Source organism: Macrosteles quadrilineatus, unplaced genomic scaffold (genome assembly GCF_028750875.1).
Source record: "Macrosteles quadrilineatus isolate MER2022 unplaced genomic scaffold, UCM_ALF_1.0 Scaffold_9__3_contigs__length_116548681, whole genome shotgun sequence".
In the NCBI taxonomy this organism is placed as follows: domain Eukaryota; kingdom Metazoa; phylum Arthropoda; class Insecta; order Hemiptera; family Cicadellidae; genus Macrosteles; species Macrosteles quadrilineatus.
The window spans coordinates 43,520,739-43,544,277 of NW_026542602.1; the positions used below are offsets into that span (position 1 = coordinate 43,520,739).

General features: G+C 33.1%; 1 protein-coding gene across 1 annotated transcript in view; it reads right to left on the reverse strand.

Moving 5' to 3' along the window:
* The window catches only part of LOC129003151 (neprilysin-1-like), an 89,660-nt gene extending 66,537 nt beyond the window's left edge, over positions 1-23,123 (reverse strand). Inside the window, exon 1 of the mRNA XM_054431406.1 lies at positions 23,015-23,123. The gene's annotated coding sequence lies outside the window, so the exon portion shown is untranslated. The remainder of the gene's footprint in view (positions 1-23,014) is intronic.
* Positions 23,124-23,539: the final 416 nt, after the last annotated feature.

The following is a 23,539-nucleotide window of genomic DNA, read 5'->3' on the forward strand; positions in this document are numbered from 1 at the left end:
CTTCTGCTATTGTAAATAGCTCACCTGTCCAATTCGGGGTATATCCTTTACTAAAAACATGTTTATACTTGGAAATTCTCACACTATCACCTACCTTATATCTTGGCTTTTTAACTTGCACTACTTTAGAAGTCAACCTCTCATGCACATATTTACTATTCTTAATACTCACTTGGTTAGGCTTCATTCCTATAGATCTATGCACCTTATTATTATATTTTCGAATTAACTTTGGAAGTAAATCCAACCATTTATAACTTCCCTGAGCACTAAATTCCCTATATAACCAATTCTTTAAAGTTCTCTGAAACCTCTCCACAATTGCAGCCTTAGTTGTAGAAAATGTGTGATAGTGATTAATATTTAATTGTTTCATTAGTTTGCTAAAATATTGATTAAAAAATTCTTTTCCATTGTCAGATTGAATGTTTTTAACCCCCTTTGGTAGAATGGTTTTAATGGCTTCTGTAACCACCAAACCCGTCTTATTCTTTAGCGGAGCAGCATAAGCTTTTTTAGAAAATATATCTATTAAAGTTAAAATATATTTATTGCCAGAATTTTCTCTAGCATAGTTTTGCATATCAATTAAATCTATTTGTACAGTTTCGTTTATACCTATTACTTTAAAAGACCTTCTAATGAAATTCTTTCTTGCAGGCTTATGAAGTTCGTATGCAATTTCATTCATTTTTTATAACATCACTCTTTCCTTGTACTGTAAATATATTACCATTAGCCCCAATCAATAGATTATCTTCCATTCTTTTAAATACATAGTTTTCTGGTATATATGGTCTATTATCTATATACTTAAATCCGCTCAAAGATGTAGGGTCGGCAACTAATAAATCAGGATTGTATTCCATCAAATTAAATTTTCTTCCTGCATATACAAATTTTGATCCATCATAATACATAGCTTGTGACATTAAACAAATATCATCTAAATATTCCCCCATTGGCAGATTCCTTATAAATTGTTTTTTGGCATCCCAACATTTTTCTTTTTTATCATAAGTTATAGTCTGTTCTTTTGTAACACAGTCAGTGTCATCAACGGCGGGTTCACGTACTAACCTTTTATTATAAATATCCCAATAGCCTGCTTCCATTTTTGGAACTTGTGAAACATTCACAGCATCCTTACTATCTGTACCTTCTATCAAATTGCTAAGTTTCTGTTTCTTAGCATTCCAAACACCATTCTCTGATTCTAAAAATTCATAACTATTATCATCTTGTATAAATTTACCATCTTCTTTTCGTATTAAAGTCTGTTGTAAAGTGGGCACATCATTTAAACTTTCACCCTTTTCTACATTAGTAATTTTCCGTTTCTTAGCATTCCAAACACCATTCTCTGATTCTAAAAATTCATAATTTTTATTGTCTTGTACAAATGTACCACCATCTGTTCGTATTAAAGTCTGTTGTAAAGTGGGCACATCATCTAAACTTTCACCCTTTTCCACATTAGTAATTTTCTGTTTTTTAGCATTCCAATTTTTATTCTTAGATTCTAAAAACTCATATTTAATTTTACCTTGTAAAAATACATCACCTTTTCTAGTTAATGTCTGACCCAAAGTTGATACATCATCTACAAACTCCCCATCTTTAACATTACCAATTTTACGGTTTAAACAATTCCAACTATCGTCTTTTAAATTTAAAGTAGGTTCATGACTAGCCCTGGGTTCTGTAGGCTTATTATATGGATTATATAAACGATAAAATTTATCTATAAACATATTTTTATTTAATAAATAATTCCACTTTCTCTTAATTCCTCAATAATGGAATCTATTTCATTATCCACTCCTGAGTTACCGGCTTGGCGACTTAGCCAAAGAAGTCTTAACCTATCTACAAGCTCATTAGGATCATCCCAATAAATATAGTCTATTTTATTACCAGTCACTTGTCTCAAACCTTCACCAACAGATTTAAAAAGAGGTTTAATTATATTAAGATATTTAGTATGTCTATTACTTGAAATTGGTGCACCATCTTTGTAACTCTTTAAATGTCCATTTGTGGCTTCCAAAATCTCTTTATAATTTTGCAAATCAACCTGAGTATAATCCTCAGGTTCTTTTAAAGTTAACAACTGCCACAAGCCTTTTGTCCCCTTGTAGGTTTTATTTGCAACTGTGACATCATCATTGGCAATATCAACTTCCTTATTTCCAATAAAAAATTTATTTGCTTCTCGTCTAATACCATATGTAGTGTCTGTCATACTACTTTTACTGAGGTAATTTCCTAAATAGTCTGATGCTAAAAGACCAAAATCTAATTTCTGTGGAGTGGATTGCTGTAATGGTTGTAATGGTTGTAATCTTGGTATCATTGATATTCTAGATGGAGTCATTGGGAGTATCTCCATTTGAGGCCTCTCTGTTTTGCCAATAGCTGTGATTTTTTTTAATTCTTGTAATGGCTCTATTAAAGGTTGGAATGTTTGGAACCTCTCTTCAGCCTCTAGAAACTTGCCACGTTTTAAAGCTCTATATTTCTCTCGTATTTGATTTGCAGAGTCAACCAATTCTTGTTGAATGTTTTTCATCTTTTATTTACATTTTATTTATCTCATTTGACAAAGGATTGTACTCAAACACTTTATCATGTATTATCAAACAATATGCAGATGTATTTGCTGGTACATTGTCTGCAGTTTCAATCTCTAATTTAATATCAACAATTCCTTCCTTCACTGTTTCGTTCTGTCTAGAACAGTCTATTATAATTAGTGGATATTTCTTCATAAACTCAGCCCTACTAATCATAGGATCTGGGATAGTATTATAGTAAGTCTCTCTAAACCTCATAAACATCTCATAAGCTTTAGAGACATCTCCATTTTCAAAGTCGAGATTTAAATCACTATAAGGATAATATTCAGAGTTTAGAAATACTTTGAGATTTTTTAATTTACAGTGATCAAATTCATCAGTTCTTTTTCGTGCACTATTATCCCTAGCTGTTTGGAAACCAAATATAATATACCTAGGCTTCTCTAAACTTGAAGATGTCTTTACTGACCATGTATGTCTTGTGGTATTGGGATATGATGGAAGTTCATGCAGCTCTAAACTTCTAAATGCAATTTGCAAATTTTTATTTTGCAATAACATCTTTTGTAATTGTAACTTCTCTCCATCTGATGGTATCACGTGTGGCATTACCCATTGAATTGAGTTAAGTGTAATTTTGGGAATCGTATCAGCAGTGCCACTGGCTGGAGCACTAGTGGTTGTTGATATACAATTCAAATCATTTTTGGATCTTTTCAACACCAATTCTTGTTTGACATTTACTAATACCTTATTAAAATCCTCAAATACACCCATTAACATCTCTAATGGCAAACAAGTACTAAACTTGCCACCTTTATGGAACTCTTTTAAATTCGTGTCAGAATCAAATGCTACATTTGACAATTTAGTAGTTTTATTGTAAGAGCTCAATATTTTCATAAGACTAGAAATTCCTGGGTTTCTTACAATGTCTATTTCTTTACCTGCAACTTCGTATCTAATTTCATCAAATAAGAACGCAAATGCATTATTTATAAAATGACCTTTATCATGATTTTCAATTTCTCCCTTAATATACAGATAACTCCTACATGGTAGAGTTAGCAAATCTTGATTATTAATACATATTCGAATTTCATCAGAATTATTTATTGCTAAAGTATTGTGGGGAACATAGGAGTGATTTGTAATTTTAACCACACTATCGTCGAATTGGGATTTCCCTGTAACGTCTAGAAAATCTTCCATTTTTATTAATAGAAAATTTTAACTTTAGTCCTATTGATTTTAGGAACCTAGCATTTTGTACACTTATAGATAAATTCTTATAAATTCTCATATCTTTTTTATATGACAAGTAATTGTAGTTTCTTCTCCGTTAAAGTCAATTGCCTTGTCGTGTTGATCGGCAAATGTAATACTGACAACATCTAAACTTCTCTTATTTACAGGAAAATATATAATATTTCTTGGAACTTCGATAATTTTGTAGCCAGGAGGAGCTTCTGGATAAAAGCTATGTATGGTGTGTGATTTGTTTCCGTTTAAATAGGACCCGTTTGCAATATTACATTTTACTCTAATCACATTTACATTATTAATGTTTATTTTATTTGTAGATTCAAACTGAACACCAGGAGTAGATACACCTTTAAATCCCAATAAAACAGACCCTAAACATGTTTTTGTAAAATCAAACACGTGGCTAGAAAGTAGTGTCGCTTTCATAGTTTTATTATTAGCTGTAAGGAAAAAGTCTGGGATTTGCTTTTGAATTTCCTTTGCAAGCTCAACCACCTCATATGTTCCTTCAGAAATTTCTATTGTAACTGGAGCATTGTGGTCATAATAGAAAACATCATCACCTTCTCTAATGGTTAATTTGTTGCCCTTAAGTTGATTTAATTTTGGAATAAGCCCTTTAAACAAAAGTTTGGATTTGGTATTAATTAATGCTTCTCCATTTTTATCTATTATAACTTTAAGTTTACCATTTAATAACTGGTCTAAATCATCGACAGAGATCTCTCCTTTTGGTAATGTCATTTTCTCTACTTTGTAATATGTTAAAGTATTTAGAGGTTTTTTAACATTAAATATAGAATTATAACTTTGAAAATCTACTAATCCAATTACATAATCATCATTTAATTCTATGGGAGGAAAGAACACTGACTTTAGCTCTGACTCTGTACCCGAAAATGTTATAGTAAATGAATCCATTTTTATAAACAAAAATTTTTTATGAATGATAAACATAAAATTCCACAAATAGAACTATTTAAATCTTGTATTTGATCAGTTGTATAGAATATTTTATATCCCTCAAAATATTTAATTACTTCTTTTGGAGGTTGGATTCCAAATGGGTCAAAATAAATTACAATATCTTTATTTTTACGATATGCTGTCCAATGTGTGCCAGATGAACTGTCTAAATTAACTATTCCGCACTCTTTTACTCTTGGTTTTAGATTTTTTAGCTCGTTTTTTAGGTACACCCCCCTGAAGTGAGGCACGTCTTTTGCGGCCTCTAACAGCTGGTAGTTGTCCATCTTTTTTATTAAATTTTAATCCCATTCCCATTTTTGCTTTTGCCTTCATCAAATTTGTTACGGCATAAGCAGCAGCTTTTTCAGCGAGATTTGCATCATTGGCCGTAACTCTAGTCCAAGCTAAGTCTGCTAATCTCATGTCTGCTTTGTTCCGAGAAGCGGTATCGGGATTATTCATGTAGAATATGTCATGCTCTTTACAATAAGAGTCTAGTTTATTTTTTGGAGGTAAATTTTTAGCTAGATTCTCACGTATATTCGTTCCAGGTCCACAGTACCGATATGATGGTATGTGAAGTGGGAATGGAAGGTTATTTATAAGAGTATTCAATAACCCTCGACCCCTGTATGGCTTTAGGAATAAACCTTTGCCCTTTTTACATGTTTTCTTATTGACATTTTTTACCATTTTTATTATATAAAAAATGTCTTTTATTCAACAAAAACACAAATTTAAAATAGTACATACTAAGGAAAATATACCAAAGAAGTTGGGTCTATTTCCTACCAATATTCGATGTGTTATTTGTGGTCCAAGTGGAAGTGGGAAGACGGTTGTAATTTATAACTTAATTGTAAGAAAGGAAGGATTAAAATTTACAAACTTATATTTAATATCTAAATCTTTAGAACAAGAAAAATATAAAAAAATAATTGACATATTTAGTTTGTGTGATGAAGTGAAATTACACACGTTTACTGACTGTGAAATCACACCAAATGATGTAAAATCACAGTCAGTTGTTGTATTTGATGACATAAATAGTCCAAATATTACACAATTTTTCTCAATGGGTTAACATAAAAATATTAACTGTTTTTACTTGTGTCAATCTTACAGCAAAGTACACAAACATTTACGTGATAATGTAAATTTCCTAATATTATTCAAACAAGATGATTTAAATTTAAAACATGTATATCACAATCATGTTGGTAATGACTTTTCATTTGACCAATTTAAAAATCTCTGTCATCAATGTTGGGATAAAACTAAATATGGCTTTTTCGTAATAGACAAAGAAAGGTCAAAGAATAATGGTAAATATAGATTTATGTTTGACCAATTCTATCAAGAGGATGGTAAGGGTAAATAAATAAAAGACTGGAGTTTTTTAACATTTGCATTTATTTTATATCTACATACATTTGAACATAACTATGTTTGATCAATTTTATAATGACCAAGTGCAAGAGTATTAATGCCATCTTCAAGAATAAACCTCTTGTCATCGTCAAAGGATAGTACTTTCTTGTTCATGGTCAAGGTTTGAAGATGATGATTTGTAGATTTAATTCTTGTCACATTCTCATAGTAATCTTGCCCAGTTGCAAGACAGTTCAAATAATGTTGATGTCTAAGGAGATGTTTAACTGTAGCACCATCAGCTCCTTTAGCTTTCTTCACCTCTAAAGCTTGCTTGTCTTCTTCATATAACCATTTAAGAGGAATATAAGAATATAACTTTGGTCTTAAACCACAATATTCATACATAATATGACCATCTAATTCGTCTTTAAACTTGCCAGTGACTTTTTTATTTTTATCAGAGTATAAGAAATGGTCTTTACTATATCCAGAGGTATCAAAAAAGTGCAAGTCACATTCTATTTCCTTGTAAAAGTCCTGAGTAACTATAGAATACATTAAAGAATCTGTATCTGTCATAAGAAATCTTTTGTTCTTAAATTTTGACATATAATTATAGTGGAAATCATACATTATTACTTTACTTATATCCAAAATTGTCATTCCTAAATATATAGGTTTATTAAACTTTACAACTAATTTATTTAAATGTATAGCATGTAAATTGTTATCGAACTTTTTGCTACAGTCAAACCTTGGATTAGTGACATATTTTGTTAATAGTGACTCATCCTTGAGATAAATGTCACGAAACTTTCGTTGATTCATAATTGTTCGACCAAAGAGACTATTATTTAACAATTTGTAAAAGTCTTTTTCGAAATCATTTTTAGCCCATTTTCGTTTTTCAATATTAAAATTAATATAGGGCGCAAGCCATTTAGACTGTCTAAATTTTAAAATTCTGTGGTATTTTGTAACAATCAAACCCAATTCCTCATATTTTTGTAATGCTTTGTAATGTAAAATATATTTAGTTTTGTCATTTAAATTAGGTATTAATTTGCCATTCATTTTCTCTGGTGCTAATGGATAGTCATTATGTAAATCATGTAAGCTTTTATCATATTTTAAATCAACTTCTAAAATGTATCCAAACTCATCATTTTGATTATATTTGTAGTCTATCTCATTTGTCCAACGAAATCCATCCACGGGCAGTGGCTCACACATTGCTGTAGAGTATAGCGAGTTACAGTCTAAATATATTAAATACACACTCTCTTGATTGGGGTCATAGTGTTCACCCATATATCTATTATTGGCTTTAGCGTAACGTGTGGAAATCATACTGACTCCTCCTCTAATCGCACTTTCTATGAACAAATGCATGTCAATATCTTGAAATAGTTGTAATTTTATACCAGTCATTCTAAGACAGGCCTCCCATGTTAATCCAGGAAGTGAATACATATGTACGGGGTCCAGTTTGTAATCCTTTAAACACAGGTCTCTAAATGTCTCAAACACATCAGCCAGTAGCAATACATCTGTTTTAAGATATAAATCATGATATTCTTGTAAATTATTTATATTAAAATGGGTCCAGACATTTTTAGCATGTTCGTATTCGTTGGAAGAGATATGTTCTTTAGTTAAAGTACTGTAAAATTTTTCAATTGGAGGTAGAGACTCTGCGAACTTATCTGGTCCCGTCATATATTCATATGGAAATACGCCTTTACGTTGTAGTAGTGGATTGTCTATGAATCTAAATGTATTTAAATTGGAAGCTAATTTGTATAATGGAAGGGACAGAAAGTTATAGGAATCTAAAAATATCAAATCATCAACAGAGAATGATATATATTTTTCCATATCTTTAGCTATACAATTTAATTTATGTTTATTAAACTTTCCCAAGTGTTGCATTATTAAATGTCCATCGTAATTTTTCAAGTTATGGAAGAATATTGGGATTTTCTTTGTTACTTTATAGTTTAAATTACAATCATTGTGGGCAGCTCCACGGTATTGCCCAAAGGAATGGCAATGATCTCTCACCCTATCAAAATATAGGGGCTTTTCACAAATGTGACAGTGTGTTGAGTTTTGGAAAGATACCTCTTGCTCAGGAGTCATTACTAGGGGAATGTATATTGCCATTTGATTTTTAATATAATCATAAGTCTCAAATAGCCTTTCGAAAAACACATCCATAACATTTATACCACTGTACAACTCTTCAGAAATAATTTTTGAATCTTTTACTACGACAAATGCAAAACCCGATGGAATATGTATATTGGAGTTTATAAAGCATTCAAAATCAGCATAAATTACATATGGAGCTTTAATTTGATATTTATAATTTTTAAATTGTAATATATCTTGTTTAGACATTTCCACTCTTTGCGCATCAAAATTCTTACAATATGTTATATGACGTTCTAATTTATCATTGGTGTAAAAATGTTGCAAACACAGCTTGCAAAAATGCTTCTTATTGTTATCTTTTGTACAATGGAACATTAACTTATCAAAATCACGAATTAAACAATAATGTGATTTACGACCTTCTTGTAATAATAATAAATCTACATGGGTATTACTATTCAGTTTGGTTGTTCTTAATGGATATACACATTTCTGGTCTTCAACTCCAAATACATTAACACTTATATTATTTTGTGTTTCAAATTTATCAATATCAGATATTTTTACGGGATATTTTATATTTGTCATATTTAACTGACTTTCATAGGGTACATAATTAGAGACTCTATTAGCATTTTCATTGATACAATTCCTTGGATATAAAGCTGCTAATATCGACCAAAGGAAACATTTATTGTCAAAATTTCTTATATTTAGAACTGCATGTTTTGATTGAATACTCTCTGGTGTGGGGATATATGACTTTGGAGTTAGGGGTTTATACTTGTAAACATGCAGCTGCCAATACTTAGTATGGTCATATATCCAACCACTGCCTTGGGCTTGATATTTGTGAATGGATGCATCAATCTTTAAAAGTGCATTTTTAATTTGAGGCTTTAAATCTCTTTTCTCAATAATTAAGGTAGTAAGACTTCTAAAATCCGCTATACATTCTTTTTCATTAACTAATTTTCCATTTTTATCCATTGAATATTTTATAAATTTAATTCTCCTAACTAAAGTCCATTTTATTGGCAGAGGAAAAGACTTGAGAGTATTTTCAAGTTCAGCTCTAATTGATTCACCAACAAATTTTATCATTGTGTATGGACAATTGTTGCAAGAATTGATATGTCTTCTAAAATGGCCAACAACATTTTTCTTACAAAAATTACAAGTCTTGTGACTTTGTAATATATGTGATTTTAAAGCCACATTATTATCACAGATTAAATCACAAACCTTGCACAGTTTCACATTCATTTGATGAATTACCTTGTAGTGGCGAATCAGGTTACTTTTGGTGGAGAGCGACACGGAGCAGTGTTGACATGACGGCTTCATGTTTAGGAATGAGGACTTGGGCTGATGTCACCTCTATTTATAGATTTTCCGAAAATTTCAAAAATTTTAACCAGAAATTGTGAAATTTTCAAAAATTTTTAACCAGGAATTGTGAAATTTTCAAATTTTTTAACTAAAAATTAAGAAGTTTTTACATAAATTTCAAAATTTTTAATTAGAAATTACTTCAACGGGAGGTCACCCACTCAAGACTTAATCAGTATTTGCCACTAGAGACGAGAAGACTGACCATGAGTCAGGAGCAAGAAGCCTGACCATAGGTCAGGAGCGCGCCATGAGCCGGGAGCGCGCCCGAGTTCGCGTACAAACCTCGCACTGTCAAGTTGATGATTTTGAGAATATACATGTGAATGGATATGGATTTGAAATAGTAATAGTGTTGTACAATGGTATTGAACATTTATATAGGCTTGTATAGGCCGAGAGCTGGATTTTTAAAAAAGTGGTCAAAAAAAGCTCACCATGTTATTCTTATGGGGAAAACGTGCCTAAAGTGATGTTAAACCATCATATTGCCTCTACTCTACATTTACACTTGTAAGGGTCAATAAATGTAAGAAATAGCTTTTTTAGCTTAATATCGAATATATTTATGGGGAATAAGTAAGAAATAAGGTTTGACAATTTTATAGGGATATTTAGGCAAAAGATCAGGATTTTTGGTTTTAGTGGCCAAAAAATGATCCCATGTTATTTCTTATGGGAAAACGTGCCCCAAGTGACTTTAAACCCGTATATTATATCTACTCAATCAGACGGTTATCAAGATCAAGCCTTTGTTGTATTATTTATCTATAAGTATAAAAGAGGATGTTTGTATATATATATTTGGCAGTGATAAACTCAGACACCGCTGAACCGATTGCCACGAAACTTGGTACATACGTGTAGAATTCCATCGAATAGGTTTATACACCACCAATTTCGTGATCCGTCCAATCGGCTCCGCCCCAGTGGCTCTGGAGTTTGAGTTTCCCATGTTAACCTCATGAGAAATGGAATTAATGAATCTTAACAGCTGTTTCAATTAAATAAGTTGGTTCTGTTCTATGATGTTCAATAGCATTAAAGTTACAAGGATTACCAACAGGGTGCAGCACTATTATTTCTTTTACATTTAGGACAACAGCTAATTTACAACCAAAAGTTGAGTGAGCATAGCGAACGAACTTCAACCTAGAGGCGAGTTAGCGAAGTGAACGAGCTAACCTGAAGGCAAGTGAGCGCAGCGAACGAGCTCCAACCTAAAGGTGAGTGAGCGTAGCGAACGAGCTCCAACCTAAAGGCGAGTGAGCGTAGCGAGCGAACTTCAACCAGGACGTGATTGAGCCATGAGAACGAGATCATCATGAAAATTAAGAAGTTAAACGGGGCAAAGCCCGCGGGATACAGCTAGTGTGATATATATTTGCTATCGATTATGACACCAACGAGACTGATGAAAATCAACAAAAATGATTTAGTTAATATTTCATTCCAACGCCGGAGTCTTGGCCCGCCTTCTATCATAAACTTATAATTACTTAAATAATGTTTATTGAGTTTACCTAACGTTTATCAGGTGGCTCCCTGGAGTAGTTGGTGCAATCCAGGAATACCCGACTACCTGACTCAGGTCAGTTGGTGCAATTAATACCCACCCCATGTAAACCTCGTCTCGTCCCTTGCACACATTTACCCACAAGTATAAAATTGGAACAATATAGAGATGTTTAATATAAGTCATGTACAATAAACAAGTATTAAACAAACAGAGCAACACCTCTGTCACACTGTACGGACGGCTTATTGTAAGCTGTAATATGTTTTATGTAACATCCCCTATCTCAGTAACAAAAACAAAGTGAGAAAATATAATTTTAGACAGTAGCGCATTCTGTGGATGGCTCATGCGACTATATTCTTTTTGGAAAATATACTATAGCTGGACCATATACATAGGATGTCTATTTACTATCCAAGTCAAGGTTCAAATTTTTAGTTCGCTGTAGGGTACATGTTGACGCTAATACCACAGACAATGGAATAAACATTAAAGTATTATATTGTCTGTGCTAATACACTTTGATTCCTAATCTAAATCACATTTTGCCCATTTATTTTTGTTTTAAATACTATCTTTACTGTAGGATAAAATAAAAACTACTAATACGAATAGCTCGGTAATTAAAGTTGACATTGGTCACTGGCCATGAATGGAACTTTATGAAGATCTTCACTTAGGAAGTGCTCGCGAAGTTGTGAAGATATAGAATGTCGAAGTTGTCTTGTTATGCGACTTTCAAGAGGAACTTAGCGACATTTATTCCCGATACTTTTGCAACTTCTTTAAACTTGTTCTCGTTAAAAGCGGCTTACACCATTCTTTGCTCAAGTGAATTCCAAACTGTTTTCGTATATCGGTTTATCATATTTTGGATTAGGTTTGTTGATTGTTTTAGATTCTTTTAATTTGTGATCGTATCGTATAATAAAACGATTATCATAAAATTGCTGGAAACTAAAATGTTAAAATGGTTTAGTAGTTTAAGAATTCGATGGCCAAAAGCACAGAGGAAATTGTCAGGGAAACAATTAATTTACTATTTAAATAACATTGAGTGCTTAACTTAAAAAAATATACCTCTATGGGGCCAACGACGTTCAACGCTAGAAATCAGCTGTGCGCTTGAATTTTATTGTTAATGTTTGAAGAATTTTCCTAACATAGTTTTTGTTTGTAAATAAACATTACTGTTAGAAGATGAGTGAAATGGATAATGAAAAATATTGTACGTAGCCTCCTGTATAATGTCGGGTCAGGTAAAATCTTGTACGTTACACGTTACGCAAGAGAGTGTTTACATCACTTAGGTAAATTATGCAACTCGCTTCCGCAAAAACGCTCTTACAACTCTTGTAAGGTAAATAGTTATTCGTTAACTCCACCCTAACGCTACTCCAACCAATTAACTAGACTAATACAGATTTTAAAAGTACATGATATTGTTGTCCAAAGGTTTATTGCGGACATTTTCCATCACGATTGTAAAAAACATACACAACGTTTCGGGATCTGGAATCTGATCCCGTCCTCAGGTGAAAAAACCTAACTAACACATTACAACTAACAATACACAAACGCCCAACCTAAGTTGGAATACACTACAGAGGGTTGCAGTCAAAATAATGTGCACTGTATAGCATTTATGCATTTATGTACTGTACAATTTACATGATATTTATACTCCGAACTAATTTGCCCAAGTAGGGACAAGCGTTGACTATAGATTCACCGCGAAATGAACACTACGCTAAGTTGAAGATGTGGTTCGGATTCCACTATAACCTGTAGGCCCCTTAGTTGCCATTAGCTGTATGGGCTATTAATTAACAGCTGTGTCTAAGGAATGTCGACCTTAGTCACTAACAAGACTACAAGATCGCGCCACTCATCCTACACTCATCTCCATTCATACTTGGCTTAAAATACCTACTATGTATGGTCGCCATTTCATTGAACAGTATCTAACAGAAGAAACAGCCAGTTCTAGAACAAAAAATAGTTCAACTGTATTATCTATGGACTGTGGTATTTATTCCTTGGTTTAATTAAGCGACCGACAGGGTGTGGCTCTGAACAAAATGCATTCATTTTTAAAACACGAACCTTTTAAACTATGACTCGCTGAAAGGACTAATTAAAAACTATCTTTGATCCCCTGAAACTATCACGGTATAAAAACCAAGTGTAAAATATAACCTCAATACGGCGTTCAATCTTCAGCAAATATTTTCCCGAACGTTTGAAATTCACAAACAAAATTGTCCCTACCACGACCAAAAAATTAAAACAGATTCCACAAGACCAAAAACTGTCCAAGTCAAACCGAACTGGTTGCATTGTATTCAGCGAATTCGATAGTTATCGGGCGGGAATCCTTACAGAGACTGACCAGGGTCCAAAAGGACGTGCTAATGTCCTACTCGAGCAATTGTCTCCATCTAGAGACAAGTGACAAGTGACACGGCCGCTGACAGGTGGAACGCCTTCGAAAGTTTACGTTGCATCATGGGTCAGTTCCAGTTGGAAAAGTGATTCAAATATATACTTGGTCTGTGTACTTTTCCGTTTGTTAGTATGTAAGTTGGACCTTAAATTCACTACCTGATGAATGGTAGTGATGTCCTGGTACAACTACATAGTAAGTTGTATGTGACAAGGTTGGGGTTTAGAAGTTATGGTTTTAGCCAAACCCAACCCAACCTCGAATATCCTAACCTAATCCAATCTAAAATAACCTAACCTAATCCAACCTAAAATAACCTAACCTAATCCAACCTAAAATAACCTAACCTAATCCAATCTAAAATAACCTAACCTAATCCAATCTAAAATAACCTAACCATAAACAAGTCTTCTGAATAATGATAACATTTCAACCCTAAGTAGCAGTTCAAAGCTATGTAGTGAATTAACGGAAAAGGCCCCTTAAATAATATGCACAATTTTTTTGTCTGCGCCAGTGGCATTTTGGAAACTTCTGTAGATATGCAAAATTTAAGCATTCTTAATTCGACTTTAATATTTCCACGTTTCTGTATTTTAAATGGATATAAACAAAATACGTTTAACAATAGAGATTGCGATTAAGTTATCAGATGAAACCTACTGAATGAAAGGTTCACGGCCAGTGTGCGTTATTTACAATGGTACCTTGACCTCGACAAGAAGAGCCCTTCAGGGGCCCCATAAACAAAACCATAAACAGCAGTGAAGTATGGTGTGAGGTTGTTTGGGGTGGAATAAAGAAGGGGTCGACATAAAAACCCTCTCGTAACCGTAAAAATCCCCCTCAGCTACACAACTCTTTCGTCAGAGCGCACAACTTTGAATAATTTTCTATCCTCAGAAAGGTTCATCTACGTGTACACGACACAAGGCAGTTTTATATTGGTTCCTTCATTATTATCATTCACTTTCGATATTTGGTAGCTGTATAGGTGTGTGGTTATGGTGTTAATCTAGCTTTCCTTGTACACTGATTCGATCCTGAGAAAAGCCAATAACATGTTGATGCTTCTGGGCAGTCCTTGATTGGGATTTAAACACTTCTAAAGAAACAACTTATCTTAGAGGGTAACAAAGCTACACAGATCTCACTCAATTCCACACTTTTTCTTATATTAAGGTTAAATACACCAAGGCGTAGCCGTTTCATTACAAACATACTCCAAAAATACGTATCCTATACGTAAACTCCTCTGGACCGAGGCCAATCCGGATGACAGGTTTTCCGGTTAAACCGACGTCCCCAAAAACTCGTCAAAACGTGCCGTTTAAATGCATACTGTGTACAGCATTTGACTTAAATTTAGGAGAGCATTGTATTTAGACACGTGATTACTGGTCTCAAATCTTTTCCACGAGAACAGTCGTTTCAGTACCACCCACTTCCTGCCGATCTAGTCCGGTTAAACCGATCTGCTGATAAAAATTACCCGGTAGAGATGTAATTTCCGCCGAGTGTAGTTCGGTTAAACCGATGTTCGGTTAAAAGGTGTACGGATAGAGGGAGTCTACTGTGGTATAATATGAGATATTTTATTTTTTTTCTGCAAGAGATAAGTGAGAATTATAGATAATCTAAATGAAGTATATGTTACCAAACACATTACAGAATTAATGTGTTACTACTGTTATGTGCCAGTTCTTTGCTGATTTCTTTAACTCGGTGTTTACAGCCTCTGATCCTCATTATCAGTCAGGAGGGCTAAATTTCAACTTCTCTGGTGCTCTATCATCTTGTCAAGTCACACTCCAGGAGGTGCAAGACGCCCTAAACTCTCTAGATGTCACAAAAGGATGTGGACCTGACTCAATCCCGCCATTAGTATTGAGATACTGTAGTCCTGTTTTGTCCGGTCACTTGGTTGGTCTTTTTAATAGATCTCTTAGATTGGGTGTATACCCTACTGAGCTTAAAAAAAGCTACATCGTGCCCATTCACAAATCTGGACCAACTGATGACGTGACTAACTATAGACCGATTGCAATACAGTCAGGACTTGCCAAGGTTTTTGAAAGGGTGGTGTTAAGGAATGTAGGACCATTCTTGTACAAACAATTAGCTCCAAATCAGCATGGATTTGTCCGTGGCCGGTCTACTTCTACGAATCTAATTTCTCTTCAGAACTATGTAGTGGATGCCTTTGGTAGAAAGGAACAGGTCGATGTCCTTTATTTGGATTTTTCAAAGGCTTTCGACAGGGTGTGTCATCAGCGCCTACTGGACAAACTATCGGCTTATGGTGTTAACGGAAGTCTACTTCAGTGGTTTTCCAGTTATCTGAGTGACAGGTGCCTAAGGGTAAAATTTGCTTCGGCACTTTCAGATCCTTTCCTTGCGACTTCCGGTGTTCCACAAGGCTCAATTTTGGGACCTACATTGTTTTGCGTCTTTATCAACGATCTAGTTCACTGCATCAAGACCAACAGTTTACTATTTGCAGATGATATAAAGATATTTAATTCAGTGAAACTGGTTAATGATTGTGAATCCCTACAGGATGACCTTCAAGCTGTTCACAAGTGGAGTAGTGATAACAGGATGTGCTTGAATCTTAAGAAGTCTTTCAGTTTCTGCTTTCACAGAATCCCTTCTCCAATTAATTTCAACTATAATGTTAATGGAACTGCCCTGGAAAGGCCCTTGACAATTAGGGACCTTGGAGTTGTGTGGATGCCATCCCTCAGTGCTGAAGCACATGTAAGCAGGATTTGCCTACAGGCTAACCGTGCGTTGGGACTCCTGGTACGCTCATCGAGACATCTTTCCCAACTTCAGACACTTAGAACCCTATACTGCTGCAATGTAAGGCCTTTGCTGGAATACTCATCTGTAGTCTGGGCACCCCATCAGTCTACCCTTGGTGATAGCCTCCAGAAGATCCAGAATAGATTCCTGCGATTGGCTGGACTCAGACTTGGATTTGCCTTCATGGAGGTTCCCTTGGATGTTTTGGCTGCTCAGATGAACCTACCAACTTTGTTGTCCAGACGTGAAACTCAGGATGTATTGTTCCTCTACAAGATTTTAAATGGACTGGTGGATTGCAGTGAACTTCTCGGCAGGATAAACTTCCACGTACCAAAGGCAACTAGATCCAGGGACCTCTTTAGTAGACAGCACTCCAGTACAAACTATGCGCAAAACTCCACTATGGTCCGCATCCAAAGACTAGGGAATGTAGTTGCACCACAAGTTGACTTTTTCAATTCTAGTCATAAGTCTTTCAAAGTCACTGTAAATGAGCTGTTGTGGAAATCCTAGTCACTGGAGACATGTATTTAGTAAATGTCAGTCGCTTATCAATGTTTTTCTCTTTTGTTTTGTTCAACATTATTGCATGTATCACTATGGCTGTGTTATTAGGTATTGTCATTGTTGTCAATTCTCGATTACTTTTGTCTGTCTTGTTATATGTATTTTGCAATCATCACTTTGTTAAATTTTCTAATTGTAGCCATTAAGCAAATTCTATCTTTTGTGTAGTTAAGCATGTACATACATACTATTATCTATTGTAAAAATATGTGTTAGCCATCAAATTTTTCATATTATTGTTTGGTTAGAATTTTTAGCATATTAGCATATTCTTGTAAATGGTTTTTACCGTCAAATAAATAAATAAATAATAAAAAAAATAGAATTTGATATGTTCCAGTATGATAATAGAGCTAACTTCATTGTAATATTTAAAATATTAAAATCTACCAATATAAAATTTTCAAAGAATTCCTAAGCAAAATATCAAAAACCCCAAAAAACGTCCACAAAAATTGACGTGTTAAGGGAAGAAAGTCATAAAGCATCAGGATAAAAATAAATATAAACCCAGAGAGGTTGACATTGAAGGTGAAAAGTGGTAATTGGAGGCGAGAAGCACCAATAGGAACAGTCGTGGAAATCTCATTTTGACAACATCTTTAGGAGAACCTCCAGTTCTAGAATAAATCGGATTTGATGCATCGTTTTATTGAATTGTGTACGTGTGGTTCAACACACAGGAAATAAATAGCATTTACAGACTTTTCGAACTACGTACGTTTTTATTTTTATTTAGCAAATTTATGCGGAAAATGCATTTTTACATTTTAAAATATGCTTTTATGTTTTAAAAGCGCTTTAGCATTTTTAACGCTTTTTTTGGACGGTCCTGTTAATATCTAACGTCGACCAGTTTGTTATATATCATAAATAATTGGTAATATGTTATTTAAAAAACTATATTTGTTAGTAAATATTAAAAAAAGTTAATCGGCACAAAAGGGATCGTGTTTATAATGGATATTGGTTAAAACTGATATGAAACTTTTCAAAATATCCTTTACGTGTAAGCTTATTGTAAACATGTTACTAATATTTTATCGTTCATTTCAAAACTCTACAATCGTCAGGCTTCAAAATGATCTAAATAAGGTGTAATGAGAATAAATTGATACTCCCTCAAGCAACCCTGTAGACTAAGCGATATTTGCCGGATATGATTTTCACAAAAATATTTCTTTTTTTAAATGTCAGATCTATTCCAAACTGAAATAACGTTAGGCACTGACGGTGAGTATACTTAATAAAAGACATGACGTTAAAAAATAAAATAATATTAATATTAATACTAATAATAATAATAATACTTAATAAAATAATATTGAAATAACGGTGAGTACTTTGCTTGGTTTGCTGTTGGAGACTTTGGTTTGCTGCTGTTTTTTTTTTATATAAAAGGTTTAGAATGCAAATAAATTTGGCAAATTTGATCAAATGCAAGTAAACTACAACAGTTTACTTATTCACAACAAGACTAAAAATATTAAATTTGCTATATGTTTTCACTTAGATCATTAAAAGAACAAACACGTTTGAATAAACTAATTTGTTAGTTTTCAACCCTACAAATTGATTTCAACTGAAATTGCGAACTTATACATATATGTATATATATATAAACTATAGGGTCCAGTATGTAAAAATCCAATATATAATTTTGAACAACACCTCGTCAAAAGATCCTTGAAATGTATAGACTTCCTACACCATGTGATGAAATGAACTAATTTTAAATTTCTCAATAACTTGAATACGAGGCAAAGTTCTTGTAACAGTCAAAACATAGCAATTTCACTACCCAGGATTATTTGACACGTTTTAACCACTGTTTGTGAATTGTGAAATTCTGTGGCTATACAAATTAATAAGTAATTTGTTTGTCGGCAGAAACTGCACCAATGTTTGTTAAATCGTTATTCTATTTGTTTTTGTTTGCTTTAATAAATGTTTATGAAATAGTTGTGCAGTTTCTATTTTAAATTATATCAAAAACATATTTCAAAATTCAAAATTGTACAATAGCAATTTGAACCTAACCTGTATGGAGTCCATGAGTTGTTTCGTTGTTCAAACAACACTGAGCCTTTAGTGTCATCAACATAAACATTAGAGCGTTCCAAATGTAAATGACAAGGTAGCATGGTAACTCACGAAGAGACGTGCTGTGACATGCCTCTGTCAAAGTGAGGAAAACGCATTTGTTTGAAACATTAAAATATGGGTCACGACAAGACCTCGGCCCAATGTTTTGACTTTGAGTTTGTGGATTGATGTGTTGATTTAATTGGGACGCTAGGCTCTAGGGACTGGGCTCATTTATCACATTTTTTCAGGCTATACCTAGGGGTTGGGGCATTATCACTGATAAAATCCATTAGTGATTTGGCGGGATTTGAACCCGTGACCTCGAGGACCGAACTCCTGTGCTCTGGCGGAGGCCAGCTTGCCTCGCGACCAACCAATGAATATTAGGATGCAACTGATTTAAATGATTTATCATTATTTTTAAGAAATGGGAACATGTTGCGTAATTTAATTTGAATATTAGCACTATTTCATTAGAATAGTGGAACTAGATATCTGAAGTGTTTTAAAGTGGGGTTAAAATGTTCCTTTAGCGAATGAGGGTGATGCATATTAACTTGACCTTACCTAACCTAACCTTGCCTAAAATAACATCCAAAACCTACCCTAATCTCACTCGTGTTTAGTTGGAAAATTTTAATAGTGAAATTTAATAGTGATTTTGACAATTATTGACGTATGATCTTAATTTAAAAGATAACATATTTTTATGTGTTACATGTTGGTAATATTTATGTTTAAAACATATATATTTTATATTATGTTTTATCTAGATTGTTTTATAAATATTATCATGATGTATTGGATGTATTATTTTAACAACAGCGCACCGATATTTGCTTTTATTGTTTGACATGGTTCGTTCAAAATGTGTTTACGATGTAGGTGACTTTGTTTTATCTATTATTTATCTAAACCAATTTTTTTACACATATAGAGTGTTGTAGTTGATACGAACGGAAAACGTTGGGCGTGCGGTATTTTATTATATTTGCTTAAAAAGAAGAAAAAAGATGAATCTTGGAAGTCCTAAGTAGACGATTTTTATTGTGTGTTTAACTAAGGTGGAACAATATTTTGACTTTTAAATCAATATGTTTTATTATGCCTAAGATTTATATAAAGAAAGAGATGAATTTTGGGAGCACTACGTCTTAAAGTCATAATCTTTCAAGCACCCAAACAATAAACTAAACCACACCAATGGTTTAACTAAAGACTTACCTTTATTTGGTAAGTGCATTTTAATGTGAATGTTAAAAGTTTTATTTTCGAAGTACAATATCAAAGCACATCAATATTTTAAGACTTTAATACTTTTAACTCAAACGAATCGTCATTTTAACTAACGAAACCTATTTTTCCTATAACTACACTTCATAGCATTTAGAACAGCTGTTGCTAGTATGCTAGAACATTATGCATTATATATCACTGCCACTGGATGACATAATTGATTTTAACTGTTCTGTCATCGACACAATATTCTTTAGTATAATTTCAACCGAAATGTCAGTTTTATTCATAAACCATCCATGTAAATTTAGAATTTAACGTATAACTAATACTTTAATATTTCCATAACAAACATTAATAGCCACACACAATTCTCAGGCTTCAGTTTCATTTAAAACATTTATGTGGTGGACCCTTCTTTATAAAGGGTTTATTAACGAGGAAATCGTTCCCCTCTAGTAAAAAAAGATGAATAGACCTGGTTTTGCAAATTTTTTTCAGTGGAGTCATTGCCGAAATCGGTAAGACCCCCCCCCCCCCCTAGTTATTGCATAGGGATGGCTGTACTTTTTTGTTTGTAGAGTACCTGGAGACCAAGCCATGGCTCGGTTGAGTTTATTTCCATTGTACCCCTATATCGAGTAATCTTCAGTGTAATCTTTGCTCAATAGTAACAACTGATGTTTTCCCCTATGTATTACATTTTATAATTGGCCAATATACTGTGGTGTGCTTGTTATAAACACATGTGACAAGTATTTGTGTATTTTTTCCTTGTTATTTTGTTCAACCAAAATGGTAACTTTGCAACCCATAAGGCCAATGTTAAACAGTTTTGAATTAGAATTTTATTTTTTCCGCAATTCGATATTTGTTGGCATTTCTGCAGTAAACACGTTTTTAGACCAGGTGTAAATTATTTACATTTGAAGGAAATCGTCGAAGCCGTTTTCGTGATCTTTGTGCAACAAGCAAACAGAAAAGGATTATGGACAAAGTGCTCGCCCTTATAAACTAACATGTATTTTTAAGGAGCCCTTTAGCAGCTAATCTACTTTGGAAAGAGGGCTATCGTGAAATAAATTGTACCGCAAAAAGAGTATTTTTACCTTTTAACGTACATTTAATGGGTTTTTGTCAAAGGTATATTTTACCATTCAATTTTTTTTATATAATTCTAACCTATATAGAATATTTCTTTTCTTATAGGTTACTAAATTTAAATTACACAATTTATTCCGTTAATTATTATATTACTGTACAATGGATTTATGTAAATATATTTTGTACAATGTTTCCCATTATTAAATTTCTTCTAATTGTTTTTAGTGCAATAAAACAACGTTTACGAGGGAACAACAGATGTTGCAGCTCTTGCCTCGAGTGAAAACCTTAATTGACCCAACATAAATTATTGTATTTTACTATCTCTTACCGATGTCTAGAGAATAAAGTTTTATTTTTTTATCCCAAAAATCATTTGGTAAACTGGAAAAGCTGTTTTTAAGGTGAGTTAAATTTTAATAGTATTAGTGCAGTTTAGTTATAAATCATATTAACCATCCAAATAATCAGATAATTTTCTAGGTCTACTGTATTAAATTTTATGCAGAATGTTCTTTTTTACAGCTAATATTATATACAAGCCTTTTCTTACAACCTCTTTTTGCGTTTTATAAAATATTTAATGATAATTCATCATTAAGAATTTTTAATAAATATTAATAATAGTGAATTTGAAAAAGGACAAATGCCTAATTGTTAAGAAAGAAGATTTTGAATTTATGTGTAATTTATTTTAATTTTATGTTATAGATTCCCAATACGTTTAACTTAGCTGTAAAAATTGCATTATGCTAGTATTTCCAATTGGAATATTTTTGTAACATTTATGTATACAAAAATTAAGAAAAGTATGTTTCAACACTTCACAAACATTGGGAACTAATATTTAAGATATTTTTGGTTATCCACAAATTCACACTACAATAATTTTTGGGTTAACTCTATTTATTGATTTTGTATAATTAATGACGAATACTGTTACTTTAATTACCATACAATTTATTAATAATGTACTCGTACTCTTATTAAATTAGCGAAATTAATGTGTAATATTTAACTCAACAAAATAATATTCTGATTTATTTATTTTACACTATAAATAATACATCAGTTAGGTTAGTTTGGGTAGTAAACCCTTATTTGTAAAAAAAAAAACAATTATTTACAACCGTGGTCACTGGTATGTTTACGATACATAGGAATGAATTTTATTATTTTAACTCTCTTAAATAAATTATTTAAATAATTTATTTAATTATTTATCTCTGTAAATTATTTAATTTCCATTCCAGTAAATGTTTAACGTAAATATCTTTTTATAAAATAAAAAAATATACGCATTGGTATATTATTTAATATAAATTGTATATAAATGTTTGATATGTATTGATATGTTGTAAATATTACAATTAATGTTACCAAAATAAAAATAATTCAAAGCACCAATGCGTCCCGGCTGTTGCCTTTGCGGTTGTTTACAGTAACATATTGTCTCTCGGCCTATCATCTGACTTATGTTCCCACCGGAAGTGACTACATACTCACGTTCTCTAGACCGGAAGCTGAGGATGTCACGTGTTGCACCGCTATGGGGTTCGCTGCACCATGGTCTATGGGGTCTACATGCCTACCGCACCATTATATTAACTACCGCTACAAGACCCGAGTGAACCGCGCGTGCGGCGAATCTCGGCTGTTTCCGGACAACTTCGGGACCGCTCGGGTACTTCGGGAGGCGACGCTACACGAGGTGCAGGGTTGTTAGCGTCAATGCGTCAAGGCGAAGTCACATCGTGTAGTGTGAGCTGTTGCCTGTCGATCGATTTAGTTGAGAGGTACGCGTACTTGCCGCTAATGGAACAAGCGTGGTTTGTAAATAAAAGTTTGTTAGAAGTTGAGTATGAAAGATGTAAATATGTAACAGCTGTTTGTGATTCATGTAGTAAATCTTGAGAATGTTTGGTGATGGAGAACTTTGATGCGGGCGCGTCTATATGAGGTAAACGGATGAAAAGTAGCGTCCAAAATAATCGACAATGTTAAAATGGTATATCTGTGTTAAACTTAAAA